This window comes from Haemaphysalis longicornis, unplaced genomic scaffold (assembly GCF_048455015.1).
Source record: "Haemaphysalis longicornis isolate Haplotype H1 unplaced genomic scaffold, Haemaphysalis longicornis Haplotype H1 scaffold_4, whole genome shotgun sequence".
Classification (NCBI taxonomy): domain Eukaryota; kingdom Metazoa; phylum Arthropoda; class Arachnida; order Ixodida; family Ixodidae; genus Haemaphysalis; species Haemaphysalis longicornis.
Window position 1 is genome coordinate 126,276,052 of NW_027526361.1, and position 23,502 is coordinate 126,299,553.

Sequence of the window (23,502 nt, forward strand, 5' to 3'; positions counted from 1 at the left end):
GTTAATTAGGCCAGTAATTATTCCGTGATTTTACATAAGGGCATTGAGAACACACTTTTAGCTTCTCATTTATTAAATCAGAACTTTATTCCTCTACCAGGCAAACGTTTCTTTCGCGGCGTGCGGGACAATAAACTACCAAGGCGGCGGAGGTGGCGGCTGCGGGGAGGGGGTGTAGCGCAGGTTGTCACTCACGGAGCACACTTTAGACGGCGCGGCGAAATTACCCAGCGTCCCCCGCGCGGAGCTGCCTGCTTGCTGCACGGCGCGTCCGCGGTACGGCTTTGTCGTCTGCTGTAGCGACGGTTGTTTTGCGCCTGTTTTGGTGCGCCTTCGCCTCCATTGCGCGCTTCCTTCGCACACCTTGATTAACTTCTTCGAAAGCACCTGCAGGGTAACTCGGTTCCGACGGAATTAATTGGTCGTACGGCAACGATACCTTAACGACTGGTTTGCATGGCGGGAAAATAAAATGTAGAGACCACATAAAGACGTCTGGCCGATAGAGGAACGCCACCTTTTGCGCACTGCTTGCCAGGAATGGGACTCTGTTATCTAAATTGATAAATACCAATTTCGGTCGTGTTTTAAGAGGAAATACAAAAGGCGTAAGGAGCAACTGGTCCTAATAAATAGCGATTATAAAAGTTCCCTCAGCTTTCTCGCAATTCTCAAGCTTACTAAACTAACTAAAACGGGAATCACTAAGCTCACATGTGGAATTGTTTCGGTGTCTACGCTTGTGTCGCGCGGTGGTGTAGCCACGAGGTAGCACATCAGGATGGATAGGCTCCGATGTCTGACCCTTTGAAAGACGCTCCTAGAGCTTTTGTTTCTTCCGACGCACGGCCGGGCTATGGCGGCGGCGTCCCCCGATCTAGCCCGGCCGTGGCCGGAGCTTTTGCGTTCGGCATGAACGCCCCACGAATTCCATGTAACGGCTGGCAGAATCTCTCGTTTCACTCTTTCTAGAGCCACTTGTGTGAATTCAAGGGACGTCGCAATGGGCGACTTATGTGGGTGTCATTTAAAGCTTTGCTTTCCAACCACCTTCACAGCGTGGATTGGAGCCAATTTTTACTGGTATGGAATGGCAATGGCGGTAACAACATGTTCGTGTATAATCGTGGACAGTGCGACATAAATCTCCTTCGTGATGTTATCTCAATGTTTTCGCTACCTTAATGCTGACCACTAAGGCAATTGATTTTTCACCTATACGTATTAGAGAAGTGCCAGACTGACTGGTTCGTTGTACACCTAAGCCAAAAATGATGGTCCTAGAAACTTGAAATGTGGGGACTATATTTATAAAATGGCATTGCGTAGCACTCTGTGGATGCTTAAAATTCCACCTCTGACGACGGAAAATGGGGAAATCGTTTTTACGCAGATTTGTGATCATCTCACTCGCCCGTTGAGATATGTAAGCTGCGTTTTCTGGCATGCGTGGCTAATACAAAAATTCGGCCACATTCCTCATAGAGATGCTAAGACTGAGGAAGCTGCGGATCAGGCGGTTTTGACTAGTTTTAACTTGGTATTTTAAGGTCTATCCATCTTATCAGTAGATCGGACACTGGAGCCGCCGAGCGCACGCCTTCTCACTCAACCAGGAACACACCTGCATCTCACAGCCGACGTCTTTACTAAGCGCGGCCAATACCTGACGCGCGCCTCCCCACACGAACATCTGTATACTTTAACCCAGCCAAAGCCCAAAGCCAACGCCCGCGCTACAAACCCAAAATAAATGCTGAGCGTCCCGAATGCGATGGTAGCGCAATCTTATAGACACCCGTTTCATAACTCGAGGGACCCAGGTTGGATTTCTACCACAGGAAGCGTTTTCTTTTTTTCTTGACGCGCGCACTACGCACACCATGTCTTCGGCTTCATGCATCATCACTTTTCCTCCCCCATCTTGGCTTAGCATTTTTTCTCCTCTCGACTTTGTTGCCCCGAGTTTCGAGCGACGCAAGAAGCGGATGGAACTCAAGCTTAAAAGCTCTGCTTTAAAAATTTTAGTAAAGTAGTATCGGGTTTTTGCCCTAACGAACCCCTATAGTGCAAATCATAATCATCATTTTAACAAATCCGTCAGTATAGGGTCGCCCGATTGAAATATCAAATTGATTTTTGCTGATAGATGTGACTCATAGGAATACACAAAAATATTGTTAAGGATTTCTCCATGAAACAAAAAACGCTAAAAGGGAGAGAAGGATTTTTTTTCAAATTACAATCCTAACGAACAGAAATAAACAAAGAGGTATTATCAACGCCCAGCCAAACTCCTGGCCCTAGAGACTAGATATTCGGGAGTGCATTCCTATCACGGTGTAGATACTCAATACGGTTGGAGTTTCAAGTAATTAAACACGTGCATGTGTGTGTATGTGCGGGTGTGTGTGTATGTACGTGTGTGTGTGTGTGCGTGCGTGTGCGTGTGCGTGTGCGAGTGCATGTGCGTGTGTGCGCGTGTTTGTGCATGCCAACATGCGCGCGTGGGTACGTGCTCGTGTGCGCGTGTGCGCGCGTGCCTGCGTGTGTGCGTGCGTGCGTGTGTGTGTGCGTGCGTGTGTACGTGTGTGCGCGTGTGTGCGTGTGTGTGCCTGTGTGTGCGTGCGTGCGTGCGTGCGTGTGCGTGAGTGTGCGTCCGCACATGCGTGCGTACGTGCATGCATACGAGCGTGCGTGGGTGTGTATTTGTGCGCTTGAGTGCGCACGTGCGTGCGTGTGCGCGTGTGCGTGTGCCTGTGCGTGCGTTTGCGTGCGTGTGCTTGCGTATGCGTCTTTGTGCGTGCGCGCTGCGCACTCGCGCGCGTGTGCGGGGCTCTGTGGGTGAACTGCGTTTCTCATGTTCGGAATTATTTTCCACAAGCGAAGATTGAACCCCACACCATGTATGTACAGTGTGCGCGATGAAAGCCTTCTCGGCCGGCAGCGGGGTGAAGTGATTTGTTGTTCGGCACCGTAAATCGAAAGCGAGTGCTACCCTTACGATGGGCAGGAGGCAATCGAACACCGGCTAATTTTCCGCTTCGGCCTCAAAGCGCACGTTCTGATGATTTGTTCTAAATCCGTTTCTTGCTTGCCCTAATGTTGAATAAAATGTGTGGGTCAATCCGGCTCTTTTTGGTTCAACGAGTTGTGAGTAATGGCGCTAAACAGGTGCCCCAGGGTTTCAATCCTTCCACTAGTGTACGTACTATAGATAAAACGATCTTTGTAGCATGTTCCGCGTGTTTTGCTTTCCGTTCTAACGCCAAGGTATTTGTTAGCACTTGTTATGGAATAGAAGTAAGAACTCTAGGCACACTTCTGATAGATGGGGGGATAGGCGAGTTGCTTCGCAACACATTAAGCGTTAGCCTATGACGATGGGAAACAGAAGAAACGCTCTACTATAACTATGCTCGCGGCACCGTCGTAGCGGGCCACAATGATTTAGCGTTGCACGTAAGAAAACGCAGCCAACGCTATGCTAAAACTCCGTGTTATGATCGCAGTTGAGGGTCCTTCAACTGAGTCCGCTCAAACTGCACGCACTGCTTTTTGTTACCATTCGCCTCTCGTTATAGCTCACGGAGTTGTTTAATTAGGTCAAATTCCAAATTGTGTACAGCTCTATATGAATTAACAAATTCTGACGAGTACCAAATGTCTCAATATGTGTTTTACTCAGTAACATATTGGCCCAGCTGGGCATTCGCCAAGTAAAGCCGCTAGGGATCAAAAATTCTTTGCCCAGTTGGAGTTCTTGTTCTGTTGTACCTTTGATGCCAAAAGTTTAATTTTTAGATAAGAAATGTGAAAACATTTTCATGACCTAAAACAACTTCTTGAATCACAACTATGAGTCATAAATGAATTTGGTACCGTAGGACGGACACGATGACTCACTGGACACTGGGAAACACTGGAGACTGGGAAACACTAGGCAATGGCTTCCCATGTAGCAATTGAACAAGTAGGATACCTTGATCAGCATGATTTATGGATTACGTGAATACAATAACGTAAAGTTTATATTGCTATCAATTGTAATAACACCGAAATTGCACAGATTCGCTTTTTGTCTGTAGGCAACTGACCTCTGAGGCTCGATGCGAGTTGACACCTTAAACAAGACTTTTTTTTAGCACAGAGAAGTACGTGCTGCCCTCTAGTTAATTTATTGAAGGTACAGGAACCTTTGTCTGTCAACAGATCGTGTTAAATGTGGAAAAAACCACACAGTGCGAGAAAAAATATTGTTTGAGTTGTTTCTCCTGAAAAACATTGGGCATCGAAGGGTTATGCAAGGCAGGCCACATTAAATGATCAAAATTAACGCCGTTGGTCTTGTAGCGGCACCATCATCATCCTCTTAAGCGCCACGATCATCATCACCAGATTGACCAGCTGGCACGGAACACACTCGGCACCCGGCACACCTCTGGAACGGCACCCTCGTTCTACGTGCCTCGTCCTGTCCATGGCACAGCCAACGCAACCGAAATAAACGTGGGCTCGGCCGCACCGCCTCATCGGCCGCCTACAATTTGGTGACCCGGACAAGCGGCTTCGCCATGGCTTCGAAACGCTGCTTCCCCAGCCACAACGCGGACGACGGCACGCGAAGAACGTTCCCCGCTCTCCCAGACCTTCCCTTGCTGATCCCGTTTGACTCCATCTCAAACCACGCTGCATGGTTCGTCATCCTGGAGAGCCATTTTTATCTAAATGACATCTGGTCCCCGGAAATCAGGTACCTCGTGACACTACAGAAGCTGCCTGCTGACCTCATTGAGCAGATCCAGCTGCCGACCCCAGACCCCAGTGCGTATGACAACTTAAAAGACACTGTCCTCAACCACTACGGCATGAAAACCCGGCAGACGACAATCCCGACAGAACCTGGTGCCGTTACCACCATCAGTCCTCCTCCGACACCGCCCTCGGCCCATGTACCCGAACCCTCACTAGGTGACGGGTCTGCGATCATGGGCACGTATCTCGAGCTCCCAGCCGCACATTCCACGAGAGGACATGAGGCCAACGACATCACGGGCGCCCACCAATCACCGCCTGCTTTGTCCACTACTATCACACCACAAGAAGGCGCCGGTAATCCGCAGAGCACCAAGGCGGCGACCTCCCTCCCTCCACGGTTGACGCCACCCCCATCTAAGCCCACTGTGAGCCCTTGCCTGACACTACTCCAAAACGTGTGCTCCGCAACGCAGCCACCTGAATGGCATATACGACAGGTACAGTGCGCCACCGACGAGACTCCCATCGACGCACCAACCATCTGCCGTCGTGACATTACGTGTTCCGTCTTGGTGGATGCGCAGGAGCAGCGTGACTCTTCCAAGGAAGCACCTGGGCTAGTAGGCTCTCAACGAGCAAGGATGGACACCCTCCAACTACCTGTGACCAAAACGTTGACGGGGCAGGCAGACCAGAACAAAGAAGATTGCAGTCGGCCTCCGAACCACCCACCACGTGCACTCATGCCTGTTGTTTCGCTTGCGGAAGCCACGTCTTCTGCTTCGAGCCGTCAACGCCGCATTAGACCACACAAACGTCATGCACCTTGCGAACGACTTGTCGTTCCCCGTCAACTCGCTCCTGTCATGACAGTGCGGGAGTCAGAAGATCAGTGGAGACAACGTTTTGCCCGCCCCCTTCGACAGCAACGCGTTCGAGTTCCCACAGCATTCAAAACCCCTCTGGGTGCCTCATGGGCCTTCGCACATAAGCAACGTCGCTTCGAGCTATCACGACGGTCAATGGCCCATGGTTTGCTCATCCGTAGACGAACGCGGCGGCGACTTCGTCACTCCCTCCGCACATGCTTCCGTGGTCTGTGGAACAACAAAGCTGGCAACAACAGAGCTGGCAGCAGAACGAAGCCACCGTATACCCGCAAGCCATCTGCACCCGTTTGTCTGAACCACCTTGTAGCCCGGAGAGTGCACTCGAGCTTTGTGGGACATCACTCTCCCCTCTGGGCGCTGCTAGCAGTTTCCGCCCCGCAGGACGCTCGTTTCCGCCTGCGGCCTCTGCGCAACTCCCAGGCAAGGCCCCCCGAGGGAAATTCACACACCGGACGCTACCTCGTCGGCGACCAGGACCGTGCCGTTAGTCGACCCCAGCCACTCGACCACGGACTGCCCACGGACTCTCCATGGCAACGGACAAATTGTACATACCTGTACATAGTGCATAGCGCATTTTCGTGTATTGTCATTTAAATTTGTCACTTTATCGCGCTTCACGCTAGGGGGGGGGGAGGGCCCTGTAGCGGCACCATCATCATCACCAGATTGACCAGCTGGCACGGAACACACTCGGCACCCGGCACACCTCTGGAACGGCACCCTCGTTCTACGCGCCTCGTCCTGTCCATGGCACAGCCAACGCAACCGAAATAAACGTGGGCTCGGCCGCACCGCCTCATCGGCCGCCTACAGTCTCATTCGTCTTTTGAAAGACCTGATATACGTTTTTGGCATCCGAACGAAATCTAAGTTAGTGAATTGATAAGGAACAGAGCAGAAAAATCTTTTAGACAGCGATCACTCCATTCAAGAACACTCTGTACATATTACACTCAAACAAGGACATAAGAAAGATACCTGGCTGGAATGAGATACTTAAGGACCATCGGAGCTGTACCTGTCGTATTAAAGAAATCCCTCGCAATCTCTTGCAAGAAACGTACCAATGCGCAAGAAACAAAGAAAAAGCAGCTAACCAATATCAAATTCAATGATGCCGACGTTAAACCCGGCGGATATCTCGTTGGCGCAGTTTTTTATTGTGGCGTTGAGACTTAGAGCATCCTTATTTAGACGAAGCGTACGGGCAATTAGGCCGTAAACTAGGGAATTCGCGTGCCTGGCGTGAACCCGGTAGTGGAGAGACAAATCGCTGGCGAAGTTCTCAGATCTTCAAAGTACTGTCGTTAGGGAACTTTGGAGCCTTTGAGCTTCAAACACGCACAGAGCGTCGCTAATCTGATTTGACATATAACCGCAGAGATTATGATCTGATGAAGATGCGTGTCAACCGACAGGCCCCCACGCTTCCCACGATGTACTTCAAAACAGCGTTGTCCGAAATAGTGGTGGCAGCGGTCTCATTACGTTCCGCCTTAAGTGGTAGCGAAGAAATTACCTATATTGAGCCGCACAATTGCGTCTATACTAATAATAGTGATTTTATTGCATTAAAATCACTAACTGATAATGAACAATAATAATTGTTACTACAATAAAAATAACACTTCCACCACTTAAAGGTCATTTTCTGAGATGAGAGAGGTAAGGATAGAGGCGTTATTTGGTTGGCCAAAAAAAACGGAAACTCTGATTCCCCGTCGCCGGAACCTGCCTAAAAAGTGCAATTTGCTACCTGTAGCCGTCATGAATATAATTTGCTACTTGTAGCCAAAATCCTATGCTCAAAATACCCAATCGAAACAAACGCGGGAATGGGCTAGACTCGTCTCTCTATTACTGAGATGAAAATTATGTGCCACCTTGACGTTCCCATTGGGTATGTAACGGACGGATGTTGTCAGGCTGAACTGTTACAGACGCCTGACTTTAGCGCTAATAATAGGAGTAATAACGCACGCACTCGGGTCGAAATGGCCAGTGACGATGAGAGCCGCCCTCAAAATCTCACGGTTGATTCGGCAGCTCACATTTTGGATCGGCGTCCACGTACCCACCCACAATGCGCTTACCCGTTTAATGGGATTAGCTATGGAAGATGAACGATGCCGTGAGAAGCTCATTGTCAGTTCTCCTTTTCCATTTTCGCGGCCACTTCAAGGTCGAGCCCCTTATTATGCCATTTTGAAGGTGATTGCCTTTGTTGGCTACTAAACCGCCATAAAATATACGCAGCTTGCGCTGACGGTGCATGACTGGAGAAACAGCGGAGGTGGGGGTCGACCTAGCTTCTTCCCCCTGGGATGCGCTGTCAGTGTGGGGGACCAACAGGAACGGCATTGTAAAAATCGCTTAACGTGGCCCAAACCTTAAACCCTCAGCCTAGCCTAGCAAGAACACCGCAAGACCAAGTAACACACCGCAAAGCCTAACAAAACTTAGCAAAGCTTAGCAGCAAGACCGCTGGAAGCAAGGTCGACCCCCAGCTCCGCTGTTTCTCTAGCCTTGCACAACTAGAGAAAGTTGCGCAAATTTTTAGGTGCTGAAACAACACAAGCAGCAAGAATATAGGGCCACAGTGCAACATTACCATTAACAAGATTTAATTTTTAGGCGCATCCTATTCGATGACCCGCACGTATAATTTCTCGCCCTTAAACGTCCTTTCCCACTGTAACCTTGAGCCAAATAAAGTAAAGCTGCCTTCACTGAAGGAAACAACATTTGCGTTATGCAAACTGAAACCCCTTCTGTGAAGTAGTGGTGGTAGCACTTGTACACGGAACTGGAGGACCCGTGGTGCTAGTACTGGGAATGGGTACTTGGTAACGAGGAAAAGGGTCAATACAGAGAATGGCGTGCGTGAGCTGCTACGGATATTGCACCTGCATTCACAATACGCGTGCCAGGTCACTTTGTGAAGATAAATAGCTATTTTATGAAGTGTTTCCAAATCCAGTAGTTGGGGACGGGGGAGCCTATGTTAGAATTGTTTTTATGTTTGATAGAAGGTACGGGAAAACTTTGATAAGTTGCGAAAGTAGAACGAGCACAGGTAAGATGGTCATGCCCCGAATATCGAGCCCTCTCTTGCGACCACGCTCAACAAAACTGCTACTTTACCACACTAGAAGCTGGACTTCGTCTTACGTGCGATGCCCTCCACTTTTGGAGCTACGACATCCACGCCCCTCTGCCGAGCCACGCCAGCGCCCTCCCCGATTCATTCGAAGTCATTAAGCGGCTACAGCCACATACTTCCACGAACCCATTAACTTTTCAAAGCCTTCGCGCCGAATCCTTCAACGCAATGCGATACATGTTTTCCTTGATTCGTTTCTATTTTCCTAGAAATTGTCCTCGTAAAATTAGGAGGCCCGCGCGAAAGCAGAAGGAAGTGTTACATTATGCGTTCCGCTATTTTCTGTGGTTAATATAACCGTCACGTGAACATCGCCCTCTCCAGGGAAGTAATAGGGAACAAAAAGAGCAAACAGTTCGCCTAAAAAGAGCTCCCCCAAACGACACCTCGTGGCTCTACTTTAACTTCCGCGCTTACTAGTGTTTTTACTAATGCAAACAAAATTAGGATGCAAAAATAGGGGTTTCGAGCGAAACAAAAAACAATATTGGTAGTGTGGCTAAAATAAAGTGAATATGTACCAAGAAACAATTTTCACTTGCCCCATAACTGTGTCAGCCAGACACTCAACGTGAAACAAGTGGTGCTAGTGGGAAATAAACAACAAATATTCGGTTTTGCTGAAACATCTTCGCGCAAAGTAAACAGGAACCGAGCAACAGCTATCTTAGGATTTATGACGGATGCGCAAAAGTAGACCACCCACACGCCATACTTTTTGGAACACTGCAGGGTAGATGTACTAAGATTCCTAATACATCTGGTATGGCGAAGCTTTCAGCAATGTTTCTACCGCAATGCTTAGTTGGAGCCTAGCATGTTGTCGTTCTCTAGGCAGAAACATTGAGCGCCCCGTCGTGCAAAAAAGCGGCGTTGTCGTTTGGAGGTAGCAAAGCAGTTATAGGTCTGCAGATAAAAACATACAAAATATCTTATTGCCTGCCAAAGTGCCTGAGCAGATAAATATTGATGAAGTAAACTAGGTAGTTTTAAAGAAAATTGGCTGCATAAGATTTAGTACCAAAATCAGACCGGAGTACCCAGAGTATCCTGAGTGCGTTGCCATAGCGCTGAATCAGCAGGCTGCCTACTGTCGGGAAAGATAGCCTAGTGCTTGTGGCGGTTGCGGAGTTTGGAATGACAGGTGCGAGTGACAGCACGTGAGGAGAAGAAAGAACGCATTAGCTGCAAACTCTGGCGCTGGGAAAATAGGGCTCATAATTAAACAGAGCTGGCGGCCTCCCGCCTTCTACATGGGCTTGCAGCAACCGTGTGAGTGTCACAAATTCTACAGTGTGTACTCCAGCCGTAGCAGTAAAATAATTTCCCAACGTCATACGTAAGCTGTGTTATGCATCTCGCCTAATATTTTTGTCTTCCGTTGTCTCTCACCGGATATATTGCTTTCGACAACTAAACCTGACTCGTGTTACCACACAGAAGTGTTTTGATTTTGCTTGGAATACTGAAATAACGGGCACCTAAAAGTAACTAATCCTGGGCTCCGCAACTGAGGCATACTTTCGACGCCTCTAGGAAGAAGATGAGTAATCTTTGCGGCGTCTTTCAAAGGGCAGCCACAAGTATTTCAACACACCGCTTTGTATCTTTCAAAGCAGGCAGCACCTTAACACCGCACATTTTCCAGTTCTGTTCAAGAATGTGTACAATAAGCAAGGATGTGTACACTAAGCAAAAGAAAGGCGAATCGAACTGAGCAACTCTGCTTCACCTAAACACCAAGAAGCCTCAAATACGTCGTAAGAACAATGACCGTTTTGAAGGAAACGTTCTTGGTTGCACCATTGCTCTTTCCTGCAAGATAAAAACAGTCACTCGGTGTAAACAAAACACGCCTAATCAATACCTTTACACAAGCAGTGTAACAAAGCGAAGAAGGGAGGTAACAGCTGTACCAAGAAAGAAAGACAACAATGACCTTGTCAAGGTCCAGCGGCAAATTATACCCAAGGCCCCCCTGTTACAGCAGGCGTCAAAGGGGTATCGATGGCAATGGCGAGAAAAACATCACGGTAAATACGAAGCATTGGGTCGTTAGGGCGAGCATGCGCCTTGTCGTTCTCGGGAACACAATAGCCGCTAAGGTTCGATCATTGCAGACAAGGCTCAGCGTGGCAGGCCGTTTACCTAATGGCGTCAGATGGTATCCCGTTCGCGGGACCATGTGCTCCGAAGGGGAGACAAACCGGGCAGCTATTCCCTTACATGCCGGAATGTGCGAAGGAAATGACATTGAGGCCCCGTGGGAACAGAGAAGGACAAAGACGAGGACTTGCACGATGGGGATAGTTGAGAGCCATCGCACTTGCAACAGAGATGTCTACGGTCAGCTTAATTTTGCTACGGAGTAAATAATAAAACAATTAAGCAAATATCTACCCTCCTATGTTACTTTTATTGCCCGGACACCTGACTTTGTTACACCAATACACCATGGCATCCGTTCTGGGAAACAGAAGTCAAGAAAAAAATCTTTGAATCGGAAAGGGGGACCTGATGGCGCGATAACAATAGGTACGAGCTGCTTTTTGTTAACGATCAAAAAACATTGTGTGGGCGTGGTATTTACATTTGAGCGAAGATATGTTGCGTTTAAGCGTGGCGCCTACGCTTTTGATCATGTATTTACGTGGGGCGCATCGCGGCCTGCGTGTTTCCCTACACAACCTTGCCGACAACCGGAGCTTAGCGCGTAAGGCAATTTTAAACGCGGTATTTTTTCGCGGGCTACTTAAACCAGGAAATTTTGGTCTTGTCTGTATGTCTGTCTGTCCGTCTCTCCCTCGATTCAGCTTTCCAGCTTTGCTTTATTGGTCGATCAAGCTTTCCGGCAAAACAGGGATAGTTGAACTACAGGTTTACATAGGCAAACCGCATCTAAACTGCTACAGCTGGCAGCAATGTCCATACTTTTCCACATTGTTACGTTAAAAGTAAAACATTACCAAAGCAAGAAGTAAAAGATCAACGCATGAGTTGTATTTCCAGTTTGTTTTCAATAAATATACGGGGCAGGGGGCTTCATTTTGCGAAATAAAATCACAACTGCGTGTTGAAAACCGTATATTCACCCCCAAAAATACAAGTAGAGTTCTCGACGAGAATGGCTCACGTGGTGACGTGGCCAAGTTCAGGAGTAACGACAGGTTCCAATGGATTGCACACGAACAGTGAAACGTGCGACTGTCGAATTGACTTTCGCAAATACCGAATGCGATTACCTTGGGAGGAACAAGACGGCAGGGGAAAAGGGTGATTGATATATATGCTTTGTAGAGCCGACAGGCATTTAGTGCAGGGGTGGCCTAAAACTACCACCTTTCGACGACATTTCCAACGAAGTGAGCAGACACGCAGTCATTATTTTGCACTGATTAAGCACAATACTTCCTTCCAGAATATAAAGCTGCAGAGTTGATTGTAGTAATATTCGGATCTCGAATAAAAAAACACTCTAGTTCAGAACACGCAACAGGTAAAAGAAATACCAGAATACACAAAGCCACTTTATGACCTGGAAAATGAACAAATGTTCTTCCATTTGTTGACCATTTTTTATCATTTTCCACTTGTTTCCTTTGCGTTGTATTGCCATCCTTATCACTGTGACTGAACGCATTTACCCTTCACTTTTGTGCGGAATATATATAGGTCTCATGTGCACAGCTTTACCGCGGTGCCTTACGATGTGCCGAGAAGCGAAAGCATAATTGTACGTCAATCTGCGAGTGCCGGTTTACGAAGACAAAGCTCAAAGCGAACCGTTATGCCTAACTTCATCCAGGCACATACCAGGATACGCACTACCCTCTCTTTATGTTGTAGAGCAGCGCCGTGCAATCGCAGGCTTCAAATGATGCCACAGTATGGCGCTACTGTTGCCCGCTTAATAAAGACTACATTTTGCAGCAACGTACGTACTTACCCGCATTATAATAAGCCTACTCTACTTTCTCCTTTAGTTTCTCGCACGCCTCCGTAACACGGTTTAGAGACATGCAATTGCCGAGTGTTTTAAAGGAATATTTCCCTGTGACCACTCCTCCGTACGGGAGGCCGACAAAATTCCCTGGGTGAGTTATCAAGTCGACTATCACAACAGTTTCTCCAGGCACACTATAAGCCACAGCCACAAAGCTCTCGCGGCGTCACATGGAGCTCTCGCCGCACTACAATGTACCCATGTAACTTTTGGAGGGACGCTGACAGCAGCCACAAAAAGCTTATGGTCTCTTAGACATTATCGCTGTAGCTGCGACATCAAAGTAACCGCCCTAAACTCAAATACCCAGTAAAAGAAATTGGCGAATGGCGATTCCAGATGGCATTAGAAACACGCGCCCAAATTCAACTACAAAACTTGTCATTTCTCGCATACTCAGACGGGCTTGCATGTTACGAGGACAACAGCCGTAAAAGCCTCTTGGTAGATTTATCAATTTCGATTGGCAGCCACGTTAACACCTCTCCCCATCCCCGAATAGGTTCGCTTCTGCAAGAGAACGAGAGTACACGTTGGCATAACCTCGCATGATATCAGACAGTTTAGTTGCTCCCGTACCTCTTCGGTGCAGGGTTCTCTGGGCAAATTTTTGCACTCAATGTTAGAGCAGTACCTATTTAACAAGAAATAATGCACGCCGCCATTTTAGAAAAAACGGAACACACAGGAAAGCAGTTTAGTATACTCAGGTTGTTTCAGAATTTCAGGCTTTTCGCATCGAAGCTCCGCCTGTGCTAGGAGTCGCGCCAAATTGAAGAGCTCAGGAAATATTTCTACCGCTGCACTGAAACCTCCACACACGGACTTTTTCGCTGTTCGACTCCATCTGCAAAGCGGCCGCTGCGGCCGGAATCGAACCCGCATCCATGGACTGAGCCACAGCGTCGGGAACACGAAGGGTGTTTTTTATGCAAAAGACCTTGCATATCGTTTTTTATGCCGTTCACCGCCTGTGTCGTACCTCCACGAGGTAAAGAAACTACGTTAGATGACGGGGAATAAGTTTTTGTTTGGAAGAGCTTTAATTTAATTACTCGTCCCGGTCACGTCGATCATCAAAGATGCTGATCCAAAGAACAACGGTTCGATTGAGGCAAAAAGCAAAATCGCTCGTGTGTCCAGATTTCGGCGCACGTTGACGATTCACAGGTGGTCAAATTAATTCAAAGCCCTCTACTACGGCGTGCCTCTTAGCCCAGGTGTTTGCTTCATTGGATCAAACACAAAATCAATAAATAAATAAATAAATAAATAAGTAAATAAATAAATAAATAAATAAATAAATAAATAAATAAATAAATAAATAAATAAAATAAATAAATAAATAAATGCGAAAAACTTTACGCCAATCTTACCGTTCGCGGTGTAAAAATTGCATATCAGTTGTTTTTTGATGCCAAACAAATGGTGCTAGAAATTTTGATGTTCCCACAAACACCGCAAGTCCTGTAAAAGAAAAGCGACATGGTCCAGGTGGTGCGAATGGCTTAAAAGAGAGAAAAACTTCGCAAAACACAAAACTAAGGAATACTAGACACAAGCAGCGCTGTGTCTAGTCTTCCTTGGTCCTGTCGTTTGCGAAGTTTTTTTCTCGTTTAAGCACTACATGTCCTAGCAGAAGTCCCCGTATCAATAGATTCCCTTTCGTGGTTTTTATTTAAACGCGAGCGCACGGACTTTGAATTCAGATACGAGTGAAAGTGAGGGGAACAGCGATATTGCTCTATTTGAATGCGTCCACCAAACTAGCTTCAAGTTCGAAACTGCAGGCACGTGGCGAGGCGAAGAACATTTTAAATCTGGGAATCTTGGACGGGTACCGAACGAGTAACTGGTGTTTGCTACACACAGCAATATTAAAGGAAGATTTAGAGCTACATGGAGCAAGAAGAAAGAAGTTGCCATGTTTTGAAGAACGATCTGAACCGTCAAGTTTTATTGCACGGATAAAAGAAAACCAATGCAAAGAAAACCAAGCAAGTGTCATATGGCTGTTCGCCATTTGCGCGCCGTATGATGAAACAAGCGATCAAAACCAACGGGGATTTCCCGTGTGGTTAGGTGTTGTCTTTATGATGAAACGGTTTTTTAAGAATAAGTTATGCTTGAAGGATGCATTGACACTACAAGGGTATGACTTCCCGCACTACGGGTTCTCCATTAAAATGGAGAGAAAGGTGGTCTTTTGTTATGATCACGAGAAAGCTAATTTCTTATTTACATGCTCGCTAGTCAAGAATTAGACGACCACGTGCCGTCGATTTTCATGCGCCCGTATGATGCACGTTTTCTTTTTCTTGAAGTGCAAATCAGAAAATTGAAGGTTGCAAGTGAAGAAACTAGGCGAAAAAGTGAAACGAAAGGAAGTTCACTAGTATATATTTCCGTGCCAGATGGTGTGAACTTCAACCTAAAGCGTTTGTTCATTAAAATGCGCACAAAAAAGAAGTGTTTGATTAAAGGATGGTGCTTGGGTGGTAGAGGTATTCGATTACAATTTTTATGTCATGTCGGAACAACCGAAAATTGACTTTCTGAAATATTTGCTTCAGTTCCGATTGAAATACATGAGTTGCTATTGTACTTCCTTAGACAATTATTTGAAAATTTTAATCGATTCTTAGTTAAGGATGCACATAAACGGTTGTATCCATTCTCGGTGAATCTCCCCCTGGCAATGTTCTCCTCTCTTGGTTGGTCGAAATAGGGTCAGATTTATCGACAGATTGAACTTTTGAACTGGTGTTTTGATAGAGCACAACCGACTCCTATCATGAAAAACTAGCGGTTTACAGTTGACGCTGTAAAAAAGAGGCACAGGAAACGGTCGCAACAGTTATGCATCGGCGTTTTTAGAAACTGGTCATACGTATTTGGCTGGCGCCGAAGAAAGGGACTTGCGACGTGTCTAATTTTGCAACACACTTTCTGCGAGGATTTTCGTGTAGAAGTTTTCTCTCCCCTTCAAAGTATCTCGGACTACAATACATAATTAGAAGCCAGCGCTAGAAGCCCGGCCCGGCGTTTCATGCCGATTAGAATACATTTTAGCAAAGCCAACTTTGTCGCGATCGTCATACACTCGTAATTTAATTGTAGTTATTTCTCAAAAACAATATCTCAGCACAAATTCCCGTTAACCATACTTTATTATTAGGGCGAACTTACTTTATTGTTCGTAATTTGTTATATCTGGAGTTTTCGGCTTCTAATAGAGCTACTACAAGGGGCTTCTATAGGGTCGAGGGAAAAGAGCCGTAATAGTACTGTTTTCGAACTATCCTGAAACGATTTATATGATGTCGAACCGGTCAGAGGGCTAAATAACCGCAGGAAGTTTTACCTCAATAGGTATCTTTTATACTGATGCGACGCAGTTTTTATTTATACTAAAATGTAGCCACAGCTCCTAGGCCACTCCAGTGGCATTATAAAGGCACTGTGAAACGCACAGCGAAACCTTTGTATTCGAGAGAAAAAAAAAACCGAATTCATGCATGGTTTTACTGTGCGAAATTACTTAGAAGTATAACCAGTCACTAATTCCAAACAGTCGTGCCTTGGTTCTTGCAGTTGTTTGAACTGAGCGTCGGTGGTTGTGTTTTCTAGCGTGCACTCCTCGTGCTTCACTATCCAACAAGGTTCAAATTGAGCATTTGGGCCTCTTTATTCTTGTTTCTGCCGTATTTTTAAATTGTACTATGATTAGTTATTGATAGTGCTACAGTAGTATGGTCAGGAAGGAACCTTATGTAACAGGAATGACTTAGCTCAAGACCACGCTGGAAGCTTCCACCGTAAAGAAGGATATTTAGCTTCTAGGCAACCCTGCGTCGCAAAAACCCCGGTGAACTGGCTGATGCGGAATATGCCGAGTGAACCATCTTCAACTATAAGCGCCGTTTGTTCCCCACAAAACGTTCCATAAAACTTGGTTTTTAGGGCGCAGAGTTCTGGCAGCCGTTAGCCAAGATTCGCTGAGTAGGCGTCCGCATAACCGAATGACCGAGCGCAGCACAGTCTGCAAAAAGGAAACAGATAGGAGCACGGGCGATGGGTGAGGAGAAGGGCTAGACGCGCGACTATGGCTCGCTCAATGCCTTCCCTTCACTCTTGTTTCACGCGTTGCCGCCAAAGTGCACCCTCACCGCCTTCCCCCTCCCCAGACACTGTTTGATTGGCTGCTAATCCACACCACGGAACATTTACGCAGGAGGGTACAACACGATTTGCAGGAGCATGCGCGCTGGTCACTGTGGGTGGCTATTTAGAACCAAGGGACATTTCTCCGGGAGTTCAAACATGATTGGTAACAACAAGGTGGCCAGCGGCGGTGACTCGCTGAAACAGAACGGCAGAGTAGCGCGCGCCGCTGTGCGTTCGCTGATCACGCGATCACTCCCTGACACAGCAGGTATGAGCCGTGACCAACAAGGCTGCAGTTCGCGCTGCGCCGAGATTTCGCATTAGGGAGTTTAGTATTCGTCAGTGAACTTCATAACCCATGGTTTACTTATGCTAAACATACCACTCGACATAACGTTCCGTGAACAACCACCGCTATAAAGCGGGAGAGTGCTAACTGTTTGAAACGAGTTTTGTCGCACGCGCGCGTTCACCGGGACGAGACCAACAATTTACAGTTGGCAATTTCTCATTCTGTAGATGTACAATCAAAAAAGAAAATTTTGGCCTCTTGTATATTTTAATTCGTATTCTTGCAATGAGAAAAATTAACCATGTGTAAAGCTGTGAACAGGAAAAAAAAACTAAAAGGAGAAAAAGAAACTATGAAAGTAAGAGAAAGATAGACAGCAGGATGAAAATAGCGAAGGGGTGCAAACATCACGGGTATTCAGGAAATCGATAAAAAAAGTCTATAGCTAGGCCTGCAGTCCTGTTTCGTGCAAAAAGGTGAGCAGCGACCTGAAGTAGCGGTCATCTTGCACCCGCCGGTTGTCGTCAGCCGGTTTATCGCACCAAAGATCAACCACTCTTGGCTCATTGTGCCGAACTTTCCTTGCTCCTGTGCACATCCTAAAGAGATGGTTCATGTCAGCTTCAGCCGCCGGAGGCGGATACTTGGGACATGTTCCCGGGTCTCCTGAAGCGGGTCTTAAAGTCCAGGTGACTGAATGCGTGAGAGCCACCCCAGCGCGAGGACTCCTGAGAGAAACTTCCTCCACCCGGGAAAGATTAGGGGGGATGGAGCAGACGCACAGAAGAATTAGGGTACGTGTCCCTTCTCAGGGGAGATTTCATGACTAAAAGGCGGTGTCGTGAATCACAAGGGAAAAGGCCATGGGCGGATTAAGATTCGGGTGGGGCCTGTAGTTATACGTGAAAAGGCTGCATCTAGGATTTGAGGCGCATCGTATGGAGGAATGCGGAAAGACTTAAAAACAGCTTAGTACCAGCGAAAATCTATACAATCAGTCGTTTTCATGTAACCCTCCACCAAACAAATGAAATGGCCGCCCCGGTAAAAAAATTGGACAAAAAGCTGATGCTGGCGCTAAATAACACATAGGACGCCAATTGAAATAAAATGAGTTGAACAAAAGCTGAACCAAAGGCAAACGGCAAGGGCTAGGCCTAGAGAAAGCATCAAACATGATAGTAGTTCAACTACGTGAGACCAAAATTGTCCTCGTTTCCTTCTTATGAGAGGGCGGGCGTGAATGAGTAGGTAGAACAATCGCCGGAACAAAACGCCCTACGAACGGGAAAATGGCTGGAGGGAATAGCAAATGAGGAATGTAGGAGCTCCCCCGTGGAAAATACAGAGTCGAAACATTTGCCACGAACGCAATTACGCCTTGGTTGAAGCCGCTCATTGGTTGCTGCTCGGTCGACCGGTTGCTTGCTCGCGCGCCGACGATATATAATTCAGAGCGGGACAAACCTATCCAGTGGATGACGCTAGGCCGGTGCCAACTGATAATTCGCCTTTTCTCTGTCAGGTTGCTTGCGCACTACTCCGTACTTCTAGGTTAGGGGTCAGTTCTTCAGCCATTGTTCGTGGGGCTCTCATTTCCAAGGAAGCATCGAAATTTCATGACCCGGCTTTTGGGGAAGCCTGCACGAGTCAGAAACGGCCAACCACCGTGCTTTGTTACCTACCTTGCCCGTACACTGGAGGCAAAATTGCATGCGTCCCCATAGAGTTCCGAGCATCTCAGCGTGGCTTTTGCACAGAGGGAAGAAAAAAAGCTTTTTAACTGTAAATTACAAGCTAAATCCTACTTCAGCGATAACACTACTTTAAGATTACCGTGTATGTATTATGTTGTTGGTAATATTTAGGGAGGGGGTAAGAATAAAGTGGATAAGGCAATATTTGTAACCTTGCTTTCATAGGACAGCTTGCTGCCGTTTCAGCCTCAAAGAAAAACAACCAGTCCAAATTGACTTCCTTGTACGGAAACAGCATGGTTTGTGTTCGAGTAAACATGTATTCATTAGCGTTGCAGAATACTAGTGGCTATGCACTACATTCCATTAAAGAACAAATTATTAGGCGCCCAACATGGAATAATGCTACGCGCTATGGTCATGGGATAGGACGCAACAAATCCGACAAGGCGCCCTTCCGGATTAAAACGGTATAGAAATGCTACACCGATGATCTGTCATAGCGTAACTAACGTCATTTCATTCATGATTTCGCGTGCTGCACGGCATAAGTTGAAAATTTGGTCGTGTTCGTAATGCTGCCGAATGAAATACACTTGGGTGTCGAATTCAATAACGCGGGGCGATTATCCAGAGCGCAATGCGAAATTTCACCGGCGAATCTGTTTTAGGAGGCGCTAGAATTTGGAACGAGCGAACCAGATAGTTTTCTGCAAATTCACGACTTTTTGTTGGCGGTAATTACAATCGGCCTAATGTGCCTGCTGTTTCCGAACATATCCGTGTTGTACGAAGTGGGTCCAAAAATGCTTTCCCACTATTTTCTCGCTAAGCAACGTTGATATGTGCACGTCCTTTTTCGGCGCATTGGTACAGCGTATAATTTTTTTCTCGTTCAGCAACCTTTTAAAAACAGATAGTGTATTTATGTAACTTCGACGCAGCGCTGCAAAAGAAAAGGCTGCATTCTCCTTAAACGGAACGTGAATGTACCGGGAGATTATGTTCTGTTGATCAGGACTCTCGTTTACTGTTTTTTCTGCATTGCGAAAGGATAAATCTAGTGAGGAGAACGGCACTACGTGGACATCTACTTCATCACCCAAAAGTAAGCTGTGCGTATTTTGTTGAAATACTACTACTAAGGAATGTCAAGTGCCTCTACCCATTCCTTCATTTTCTCATCCGTTTGAGTGGGAACGGCGGTTTATTGGTTGGTGAAAAAAAGACAATATTTACTTGCACTAGCTTTCGCACCATTTTTTGTAATGCCGTCACCCGTACTCCTCAGGCTGTGCTGAATTAGTTCAGAACCTCCTTCTCATAGGAGAAAACTATCCTGTATTTTACCTGCTTATCCCGCCAGCGCAGGGGTCACCAGATGACCCGAGTCGGAGGTCTCCTTAGGCTCTAGCTCTAGCTTTCTTCTATTTCACCACGGCTGCTAGCATGCCGCGCCTCTAATCAAGAATTGTGACCTCAGTGTGCGAGAAAACGAGAAACCGCCGCAGAGACTCAAACCGGGGAGTGATGTGTGCCGTAAGAACTGTGCGCATGCCAAACCAGTTGCGGTTTTTACATTGCCTGAATTCTAACCAACTAACTGTGATGTGTTTGTTACGTTAAGGCGGTACCTCAGTGTGAGCGACTTATATTTGTCGTCATTTTTCTGCATATTTAATTGCAACCCCCAACATTATTATAGATATCGTGGGTCGCCTCAGATATTCCTGAAATTTTAATATCAAACAAATTACCAATTATATAACTTCGTAAGTGAAACGTACGCGAAACCTTTCACTTGGAAATTTGTCGATAGAATGTCAAAAAGCGCCGTTTTTGTGAGTATTCGTTGCAGATGAGACAATTTAGGGCACCCGATTATCATCGTTGTCACCAGACCACCACCACCACCATCATAATAACAATAATAATAATCATCAACATCCTGCTTGTATCCCCTGCAAGACGAAAGCCTCTCACAGAGGTCTCCAGCCACGTCTATTGAGTGCTAGCTCAGTCCCCACCAAACTTTCGTAGCTCATTCCTCCATCGATTCTTTCGTCGACCCCTATTGCGTTCACGGTCTACTGGCAGCCACTCCGTTAAATGGATGTTCCGTCTGTTGCGCCTCATGCGCATGATGTGCCCGCCCGTGCCCATTTTCTTCGCTTATTTTGAGCTAGAATGTCTTCCACACCAGTTTTATTCTCTAATCCACGCAGAAAAGTGGCATCGGGGCAGAAACTTGGGGTCTCCCCAAAAGACTGGCAAGGAAACTTAGATCGGCCCAACGAACTGTGGAAAGAAAAAAGCTAGAGGCCACGCTTGTGCATACTTAATCAAATAGAAAAAGAAAGAAATCCAGAAGCTCGGAGAAATTTCTGTGGCATGTGCCCATTGGTAAAAAAAACGAACGAAAGATCCACTGGTAAATCTTTAAGAAAACGTGGTCACTCCATCTCTCTCACTCACAAATTTAAGCCGCTGCCTGATGCGCACACCTTGAATAGGCTTTATAATCCAAGACAGCTTTTTTCGTACGTTCCACGCCAACCGTGCAAACATTCGCTTTGAATTCTGTCTGAATTTTTCGGGTTTCTCGCTGTGGCAGCGTCATTGGCTAGCTGTCGGTCCTTTTATTGTCTACCAGGATCGGCATTTTGTCGCCGTCGTACCATTCCGTCGTCCTGGGCAGACTACTCGACCCTGCACTCGGTACACACTCCATTTTACGACGTGTAAGAGTAGTGGAGAGTCACATCGGCAAGCCGGACGCCGTGCAAATCGCGAGGAGGAAAGGATGACGCGCCACCGCTCCGAATCGACATCAAGAGGCTGACGTAGACACCGCAGCAGATATGGACACACACGACAAACCTTTTCTGGCGCAGTGAGGCCCTCATAACTCAACATGCACAAGACATAAAGTTAGCGGCTGAGAGTGATTTTGCAATAGGTGTGGTTGGTAGGAGGGGTTTTCAAACTACGCCAAGTTATTAGTAACAGCAGTTTTTAAAAGTTATTGTGATTGCTTGTGGGGAAACAGGTGTATGGAAACGGTGCCACATTTGTAGTGAGCACGGTATAAGCTCATTCGTTCGAAATGAACACGCATGACCTGGATTGGCATTAGCGCAGACAGGGATGACCCACAACGACCTTTATTATGTCTCTGCCATCGTAGTTAAACTGCGTGGGAGACCTGGAGACCACGTGTGTCCGATGATTATAAAAGATAATTGGACGTAGTTACTGATACCGATCATGCTATGTCCTGTCGGACGAAACTTCCGTATGCACGAAACATCTTTTTTCAGTTGGATCAGGCCGAGTAAAAACATGCATCTATCCCTACCTCAAGCAAAAAAAAAAAAAAAAAAAACATCAGTTGCGAAGCCAGTGTCTTCTGGTTACAGAGCAGCGGCCGCTCCGTCTTTGAAGAAACAGCTACTGCCTCAATTACGTAAGGAAAGATAGGTATAAAGAACTTGACACAACACTACACAGACATTTCCCGGAACTACAGACATTTCCCGGAACCCATCCTACTTTTTAGCCGACAAACCAATGTTTTTTATTCAACGTGTTCTTAAGTTTTTAGCTGAGATATAATTTCTGCAGGTCTTGTCTTATCGCGCATGGTCATCCTGGCCCTATGCACCAGTCGTCTGAATTGTCTTTGGTTTTGCTTCACTTTTACTTCTACTCAGAGGATTCAGTATGTACTTACATCCCCCAATAAATAACTTGTTTTTGGTGCTCTTTGCCCTTGTTGGCTTTGCGCCATTATACCACAACCATCATCATCAAATACAGAAAGCACGGTCATTTTTTTTATTCCGGCAAAGACAAAAAAGCGCTCAATTTGTTGACGTGAGACGCATGCTTTCAGGCACGCAGAACAGCCTTAAAAATTAATAACCGAATCGTGGTTACTTTTCGCAACCCTTCACACTCTTTGAGAGTTACACAAGCTTGTGCTGATTCCTAATCGCAAAATCAGTCATGTGTTAACGATAAACTTCCAATAGGTCTGCACTTTTCCAAAACTATGTATAATCTGCTAACAAGAATTCCGGCGCTTGAAATTCTGCAAACACCAAGGGCCAGTGGAAATCCGGTTACCCAACACGGCGAAACTGCCAATTTCTGCGGATCCATTTTTCCTGTGCTTTCTTTCATTGGGAATTCGCCTCTTACGCATACCAATGCTCTATTGTGGCCTTCACTATCTTCGCCTTTCTGTGTTGTTTATAGTTCTCTTGTCATCTATTTGTAAACTTTCTTTCCACATTCCTTTTCTGGAAGTCTTCTGTTGCTCCGACATGAGAGACGATCAGATTCCTTTTCGTACACCGAATGCCTTTTGTACTGACCCAAGGCATGACTATAATTCCAGTTGTTCTCAATGGATACATGTAAATTTTCAAAATGGCTACTGCAAATACATCGAAGTAATATATGAGAAGTATTTAAAACAGGCTATTTATCTCGAGAACCCTACGTGCGAGAACTCTGTTTTTTGA